An 8981-nucleotide genomic window follows, 5' to 3' on the forward strand; every position below is an offset into this window, starting at 1 on the left:
GGGAGGTACCAAAAGGAGTGGACCGATCTTCACACCAGACCTTAGGTTAATAAAAAATATTATGATGCGTATAATTTGAGGATAACCGAATGCTTATTTCGGATTTTATGGGTTTTTTCGGTTTTTGTTATTCAAAGCTTTTACCCCTTGTGGGGAAGGTACCAGAAGGAATGTTCCAATCTCTTCCATCTTTATAACAGATCTTGTGTTGAAAGAAATTTTGAGATGTGTCAAGTCTGAATTTAATCGGATATTAATTTCGTGTTTTATGAGTTTATGAATATTCAAAATTTTGATCCTTTGTGTGGGAGGTACCAGAAGGAGTGGACCGATATTTTCCATCTTCACACCACACCTTGGCTGAATAAAAATATTGTGATGTGTGTAATTTGAAGACAATCAGAGGCTTATATCACATTTTATAGGAGTTCAAATTATTCAAAAATGTTTCCCTTTGTGGGGGAGGTACTGGATGGAGTGAAGTGATACTGTCCAAATATTAGGATTTGCAAAGTTGGAGCAAAATCGGAATATGCTTCTTCTTTCTGTGCAGTAAATTATTTACTTTGAAAATGTTGACGTTTTGTGAGGGAGGTACCAGAAGGGGTGGACCGATATAGTCCATCTCCTAACTCGATCTATGTTTGTAATAATATTACTATGTACCAAGTTTGGATCAAATCGGATACTCCTTTCGAGGGTTATCGTGCGCAACAGATTGAATGAGAGTCACTGGTGGATCGCAGGATAGCTGTACCAAAGTGTATTTGGTAATTCGAACTTTAAGGTCACGAAATGTTCTAAAATGGTACCTATCTTCTGAAATGGTACCATTTGGTGTTATGTGAACGTATAGAGCTAAAAATTTGAAATTTACTATGATAACCAATGTTGGAAAGCAAGTCTGATATATAAAGGTTGGTTTGTGATAAGGAGGTGGTTTGGGAAATATGTACTACAAGTGCACGAAAAGTACTAAATAGTACTATATATTGGCACATGTTGATATTAGGTGAATAGATAGTGTTTGTAATCTGAAATTTGGCATTCATGTGTAGCCTGAAAATGTGAAGGCGGTTTTTGAAGTGTGTACCATAACTATACGAAAAGTACTGGATGGTACTAGGTTTGGTATTAGGTGTATGAATGGAAAAAAAATTCTGAAATTTGAAATTCAGATTACTGCTTGTATCTGTGTTTGAGATTTGGCGGCGATTTGGAAATTCATCCTACATTTGTCCGAAATGTACTTAATGGTACTTAAATTGGTCCTTAATTTAATTTGGTACCTGAAATTTGATAAAGATCTCTCTGTTGGTGACTGAGGTGAAGGTATGGGGGTAGTTTTGGTCTGTGTACTATAATTGTACGAAAAATACTTAAAAGTTCTAAATTTGATATTAAGTGAAGGAACAGAGCTGGAATTCCGAATCTTGAAATAAAGGTTTCTGTAGGTATTTGGGATTGAGATATAGAGGTTTTGAAAATACGTACCATATTTGTACGAAAAGTACTAAATGATACTAAATTTGGTATTGCGATAACTGTTGAATATGGAGAACTAAAATTATACAAAAAGTACTAAATGTTAATAAATTTTGTATTGCATGATCGTATTCAACTGGAATTACGAAATTTGATATTTAGGTCACCTTTGGTATTTGGCTTAGAAGTCTGAAAAGTACTAAATGCTACTAATTTTGGATCACTGTTGATGTCTAGGATGGATATGGGTACTAAAATTGGGTATTGGCTGAAGTAATAGAGATATTGATATACATACAAATTGGATGTGGGTTTGTAGTGCAATGGTTTTACTAATATCATCCTCAATAAACTTCAACATTTTTAAGATTTTAAGACTATACTTCATCCTATTCTTCTTTCCGAAAAAGAAAAAAAAAATATATATAAAACCTTTAAAGTCTGAGAATTGACTACGATATGTTAAATTTTGATTAAAAAATGATTATCAAACTGAACAAATTGTGCATTTTGAGTCCTAAGAAGACCTAACACGAACTTTTGGAACGAATCTAAAATGTGGACGAATCATTAAGTTGGACTTTGCGCCGAAGAAGTTGCTGACACTTGCTAGTCAGAGAATACTATAGGACTTTCCTACGTAATGATAATGGGACTGCACTTAGAAAAAGACTTAAAAAAAAATAAACTTCATTGCACAAAATGCAACCCACCATTACCGTTTACACTGTATGGCTACAATAATTTCCATTTAAGCTGCCGTATAAGGAAATATTTATAATAAATAAAAAATCCGAATGATATTATTTATTTATGACCTAACCTGTCAATCATTTTGATATTTTCAAGCACCACAAAACAAATAAAAACCTAAACAGGCAGCAGTAAACGATAACCAAGTGAAATATATTTGAAAAAGACAGAAAAAAACTCAAATCAAATCAAATTCAATCTGAAATGAATTGGAATTAAACAATATAACACCCTCATATTTGAAAAAAAGATTTCTTGAGTTTGGCAGCAAAATTTGTTAATAATTTGTTTTATGACTCTGACGTAGTGGATGGTGGAGAAACGGTGATGATGACGATGGCGACGATGGTGATGGGGTGTTTGATAATAACGCCGATGTCGATGTCGATAAATTTGATTGAAATGGTTAACAACCTGATCCACAGCAGCATCTTTTGTTTTAATGGCTGTTGCAATTCTTTTCAAATTGCTTATTTTTTTAAGGAATATCTATTTTTGATAATCGCTGACGGGGCGTTTTCTCTTTCCTTTGATTTCGTGTTTGTTTTTCAATAAATAATAGTCATAATGTTAATAACAATAAGCATATATTTCCGCTACTGTTCGTTTGGAGTGAGATGATGTGATGATGATGCTGATGTGAGAGTCTGTCCCACCATCCACCCATCTAAAATACTCACAATTATCGAAAATTTAGATTTTGTAATCTTTTGTTTAGAATTGATGAAATCCAATTATGGAGATGGAAACAAAGAAAAGGCATCATTTATTGTGATTTCTTCAGCATTCTATATAAGTATGTGGCACTTATTTGCAGATTTGAAATAATCACAAATTAAAGAGTCGAACCTCTTGATGGGATAAGAAAAAAAATTGAATTTTTTGATAATGACTTTCAATTGACGTATAAAAATTTTAAGAAGTGATTTTAATATCCGTCTTTTGGCATCAAATAAGATTTAATTTTTTATGAACAAATTGATGATTGTGGAATATTATTGAAGACGTTTCAGAGCTATAATCGTAAATTACTCTGTCCAGCACCACAGACATAATTACAGGAAGAATCCAGTAGATTAGGAAAGTAAAGGCAAAAATAGAAAAGATGTATATCGACGTTTTAAAAGTTTACATTGCATGAGATCCCGAAGGAATGGGCCAATATTGCCCATTTCCTATCGTACCCAAAATATGATATAAATATTTCGACAGATGTGCCAAGTCTAAATGAAATCGGATGTTAATTTGGCGATTTATGAGCTTCATGGGTACTCAAAATTTCAATATTTTGTGGGGGAGGTACTTGATGGAGTGGACCGATATTGTCCATTTTCACAACTGTTCTAGCACTGACGCAAATATTAGGATTCGCAAAGTCGGAGCAAATTCGGATTAGCCTTTCTCTTTCTGTGCAAAAAATTTGTTTTTTTTTTTTTTTTGAAAATTTCGAACTTTTGTGGGGGAGGTACCAGAAGGAGTGGGCCGATATTGTTCATCTTAACACAAGACCTTGGGTTAATATAAATATTGGGATGTGTGAAATTTGAAGACAGTCGGACTCTTACATAACATTTTAAGAGAGTTGTAATTATTCAAAATTTTGACCATTTGTGGGGGAGGTACTTGATGGAGTGGACCGATATTGTCCATTTCCACAACTGCCCTAGCACTGACGCAAATATTAGGATTTGCAAAGTTGGAGCAAATTCGGATTAGCCTTTCTCTTTCTGTGCAAAAAATATATTTTTTGAACATTTCGACCTTTTGTGGGGGAGGTACCAGAAGGAGTGGACCGATATTGTTCATTTTAACACCAGACCTTGGGTTAATATAAATATTGGGATGTGTGAAATTTGAAGACAATCGGACTCTTACATCACATTTTATGAGAGTCGTAATTATTCAACATTTTGACCATTTGTGGGGGAGGTACTTGATGGAGTGGACCGATATTGCCCATTTTCACACCTGAACTAGTACTGACGCAAATATTAGGATTTGCAAAGTTGGAGCAAATTCGGATTATCCTTTCTCTTCCTGTGCAAAAAAATATATTTTTTTGAAAATTTCGACCTTTTGTGGGGGAGGTACCAGAAGGAATGGACCGATATTGCCCATCTCCGAACTCGACCTAAGTTTGACAAAAATATTACGTTGTAGCCAATTTGGACCAAATCGGATACTCCCTTCAAGAGTTATCGTGCGCACCAGCCAGACAGACAGACAGACAGACGGACGGACGGGCGGACGGACATCGCTAGAGCGACTCCAAATGTTCTGAAACGGATTTGGTCAAAAGAGACCTAGGGTCTAAAACCCTTATTTCGACTAGGCACGTTTTGGCCGTATCAAATGATATATACCCTCTGTAGCCAAATGGCTGAGGGTATAATTAGTACCATTTTAATTTTCGAAGAATTATAGTACGAATTAGTAAAGTTTGAATTGCAGATACCAATAGAGCCCCCAACGGAAAATTTAGTACCATTCAGTACTTTTTGTACAATTATAGTGCACATTTCCGAAACCACCTACATATATCCAGGCAACAAATAAACAGCGAACTAATTATCAAATTTCATGATCTCAGCTCTTTAATTTTCCCGTTACCAAATTTAGGACCATTTAGTACATTTATATCACCTATCAGCTCCTTTTCTCAACCACAGGCAGCAACAGTGACATATATATCGAATTTCAGGATTCTAGCTCTTTTCTTTCAACCAATAGCCAATTTAGTACCATGTAGTACTTTTCATACAATTAATGTACACATTTCCAATACCACCTCAATATAAAATTTCGGGATTTCAGCTCTGTTCCTTCACCCAATACCAAACTTAGTGCCATTTAGTACTTTTCGTACATTTTATAGTACACATTTCCAATTACTCGAAGCAAAGCCAAATTTAATACCATTTCTGAAACCTCCTCCATATGTCCAGACTAAACACAAACAGCGACCCTAAACCAAATTTCAGATTTAAAACCCTACCTATGCACCCAATACCAAATTGTTCCAAATATTGTACTATTTGGTATTTTTTGTGCTGTTGTTGTACATATTTCCAAATCCACATCTTTAGTACCAACAGGGACCCCAATAAAAAATTTCAAAATTTCACACCATTAATTTACCCTAAACCAGACTGTTCCAAATTTGGTACCATGTAGTACATTTCGCACACTTAGTACACATTTCCCAAAAAACAACCGACATGTATCAAACTTACTTTGTCATACCAAATATCATGTTTTTAGCTCTATCCGTTCACATAAAACCAAATAGAACAATTTAAGAAGTTCAGTACAATTTTAGAACTTTTCGTAACCTCATAGTTCGAATTTCCATAAACTCTATCCTGTACCTCAACAATGATTCTCATTCCAAATTTCAAAAAATCTACCTCATTCCGTTTGTCCAACACAAAGTATTCAATTTTTAGTACTTTTTGTACCCTTTTACTATGAAATTCCATAAACCCAGCCTACGCACCAAGACTGACCCTCATGCAAAATTTCCAGATTGTAGCTTCAGCCCTTTCGTCTGGGCGTTAATTCTCAGTCGGTCAGTTATTTCACTACTCTTGCATATGTATGGATTTATACGAAGTCATAAAAACTACGTTCTTCGAAAATCTATTTTGAATCTTTTACCAATAAATGAAACATTTTAACGATTTTTCCCAAGAAAACTGAAAATTGCCAGCCGAGAGAAAACTTTTGTTAGACTGTGTATCTATTTATCTATTGACGTTTTATAATTATTGACCACTTCGCTTTTCACTTACCTTTACTGCCATTTGAAAATGTAATCCAATTTTGTAATTGAACAGCTAGCTCCAAACAATATTCAAGCCATGAATTCTGAATGGGTGAATAACCAAACTAGGCGGGAAACAGAGAGAGAGGGAGACAGAGATTTGAAATTAAAACACACATAACACGTTTCGGTTTACTTTTTCAAAAAAATATTTAACTCTCAATTGCACACATTAAGAAATTATTATGATTTTTTCAATTTGAATTATAATAAAATATTTTTATTTTTTCAAAGGGAAAACATTTTTTGACACTTTTTCCAAATTTATCAGCATGCATTGATGATTTACAGCATAAGGCTTAAAAAAGAACTAGTATTTAACTAAAAATTAAAAGAATTAAAAATAAAAACACTAAAAACCGAAGACTTTCAAGCACTTGTCGTCGTGTTTGTTTATTTCATTAGAAATCAAATATCAAACGACACAATACACACAGAACAAACGTAGAGTACTGTTAATGGGAGAGAGAGAGTGTGTGTGTTGGAGAATAGAGCATATGGGAGTAGAACACAACAACAATACAACATGGAGCAACAGGTGTAGCAGTGTAGGTGCCATAAATTGCTGTTGTTTTCTTTTCACATTATAATTTGTGGTGTTTTGCTATGATTTGATTTTACTTTGTTGTTTTTTTTTTTTAATTTCCTCTCTCTCTCTCCGTATGTAGCTCTTGAACACTCTAAACCCGATCAAATACTTGACACATAATGAGAGTAGTGCCAAAACTGGTAGCAATTATAGATCATGACTTTTCAAAGCCATTTAATTGAATTGTAAAAAAACAATCGTCTTAAATTATTTTCTAAAGAAATTTCTACAAATTCTCCGGGCAAATTGGGTGATATCTTGAAAAAAAAAACAACAATTTGGATTTTAGTGAAATTAGATGTAAACAATTTCAAGATTTTTTAAATTTTATTTCTTTCGTATTGTTATTATTTTTAAGGTAGATTTTTGTTGTTGTTTTTATTTCTCTTTAACAATCACACAGTGTTTTTTTTAATTTTTCTCACTACCATTTGAAATTGAATTTGAATTCACAGAAAAAACCTATGTTAGTCATGTTTTCATTTTCTTTTTTCCATTGCAACAACTTTATGGCAATTTTTGTGTACTTGTTTTATTTTTATGTTTCACTACACATTACTACACGGCTTTTCATGCATACATTTTCTTTTGAAATTTTCTTTGGCCTAACAGCTATTTTCTTGTTAGACGTTGTTGCATAGAAAACTTTTTTTTTATTAAAAACACTTTTCAATGTATTTGAAAATTTTGTTCACAATATGCATTGGTGTGTGTGATTGTATTTGTTTTTTACTCTTTGATTTATTTTTCTTTATTTATTTCGTTTTGTTTTTAATATGGTGCCGTTGGAGGTGGAGTAGGAGAGGGAGTGTATTAAAGCATTGCATTTGTTGCTGCGTTTGAACCTACACATGTTTCCAAACACCCGTCTCGTAGCCGTCTTTTTCTTCTACTTCGTTGTCGTTCGTTTTTCACTTCTTGTTTTTTTTTTGTTTTCTTATTAACAACGGTCACAAAACACGAAGCACACAATCTGTTTCTTCCGCTAAGTGTGGCTTTAAACTGTAAGAGTTACGAATAAACTGAATTCAAGTTGGAAACTTTGCTACCAGCCAAGTTGCTGGCCGTGCCGTTTGATCTGTGTTGACGGTTATGAGAACTTTGCTAAAGCTTTTTGCCTTTTTGCTTCTTTGATACGTTGATGGGTGAATTCGCTAAACAAAAAAGGTTGTTTGTCTTCATTTTAGAAAAAGACATCATGAGTGCCATCTAGTGAGAACTAGTCTGAATTTATGTAGTTAATTAAAACCACAAAAACTTGGATACCAGAGGGCGTTCTATATAAATGTGTTAAAGTGAACATCAACACCCTCACTGGTTCTTTTCTTTCTGGAACTATTTAATTATTAATCGCAATGGGTCAGAAAGTATTCGAGTGGAATGACTACTTACCCGTCGGGTAACACGCCCACAAACAAGCAATTATATTTAAGAGATTTTTGCTCAATCATTGATTGGATGGTGAAGTTTTAGAAAATTAAAATGGGCTAAAAAGTACTAAGCAATGCCTGGTTTTGGGGAACCGAAAGTACTTGAAGTTAACTAAAGGTGAAAATACATAAAACGCTTTTTTGACTGGCTTAAGTCATCGGCTGGCTGCTTCGAAAATGAACAAAGGAGCGTGGGGCCATAATCGAACTAAGTCAACCTAAAACCCATTGTTCCTCTGCGAAGAAGCCAGCTGATAACTTAAGCAAGTCAAAACAGGGTTTTATGTATTCTCAACCTTAGATCTTTACAGGGTGAGGTAAAAAAACTGAAACAAAGTCAAACACCATAATTTTTACATTTTTTTTAATTTTAATGAATGAAAGCAAAAAATTTCGGAAATAGCATTAAATTTTAAAATAAGTTTAGATAAGTTTTGGCACGAATTGTGGCCTTCAAACGGCCAATGAAACCGTCACACGCTGCCCGAATATTGCTGCCCAAGGCTTTGATACACCCTCCAGAATATTTTCGCGGCATTTATTCGAGTGCCACGGTCGATTAATACAAGTGGAGAGCGAGTCATTTTCTGTAAACCAAATATTCCTATTTAAAATTGAATTCCATTGACGTTTTCAATTGCATTTACTACTACAACTTCAATATTTTCGCTCAGGTTTTTTGTTGTATAAGCATGTCTGTCACAATTGTATCTTTTAACAGCACATGATGGTCTCACTAATTCCAGTGAAAATTCTTGAAATTCATACATGACTGTCGGTTTTTTAAACCATATATTTCGATTCCGGGCCTTTAGTAGCGTGTCGATTGTGAATCGACAACAAGCTGCCGAACCCTCTTTTTCCAGATATGACCCTGCGCCACTAAGAAGAAAAATATATA

At 34.0% G+C, this 8981-nt stretch overlaps 1 protein-coding gene across 1 annotated transcript in view; it reads right to left on the reverse strand.

The window, feature by feature from the left end:
* The window catches only part of LOC101898060 (mucin-2), a 167866-nt gene extending 160206 nt beyond the window's left edge, over positions 1-7660 (reverse strand). Inside the window, exons 1-2 of the mRNA XM_005176534.4 lie at positions 7500-7660; positions 6030-6126 (exon numbers count right to left, since the gene is read on the reverse strand). The gene's annotated coding sequence lies outside the window, so the exon portion shown is untranslated. The remainder of the gene's footprint in view (positions 1-6029; positions 6127-7499) is intronic.
* Between the last annotated feature and the right edge of the window lie 1321 nt (positions 7661-8981).

This window comes from Musca domestica, unplaced genomic scaffold (genome assembly GCF_030504385.1).
Source record: "Musca domestica strain aabys unplaced genomic scaffold, Musca_domestica.polishedcontigs.V.1.1 45, whole genome shotgun sequence".
Taxonomy (NCBI): Eukaryota; Metazoa; Arthropoda; class Insecta; order Diptera; family Muscidae; genus Musca; species Musca domestica.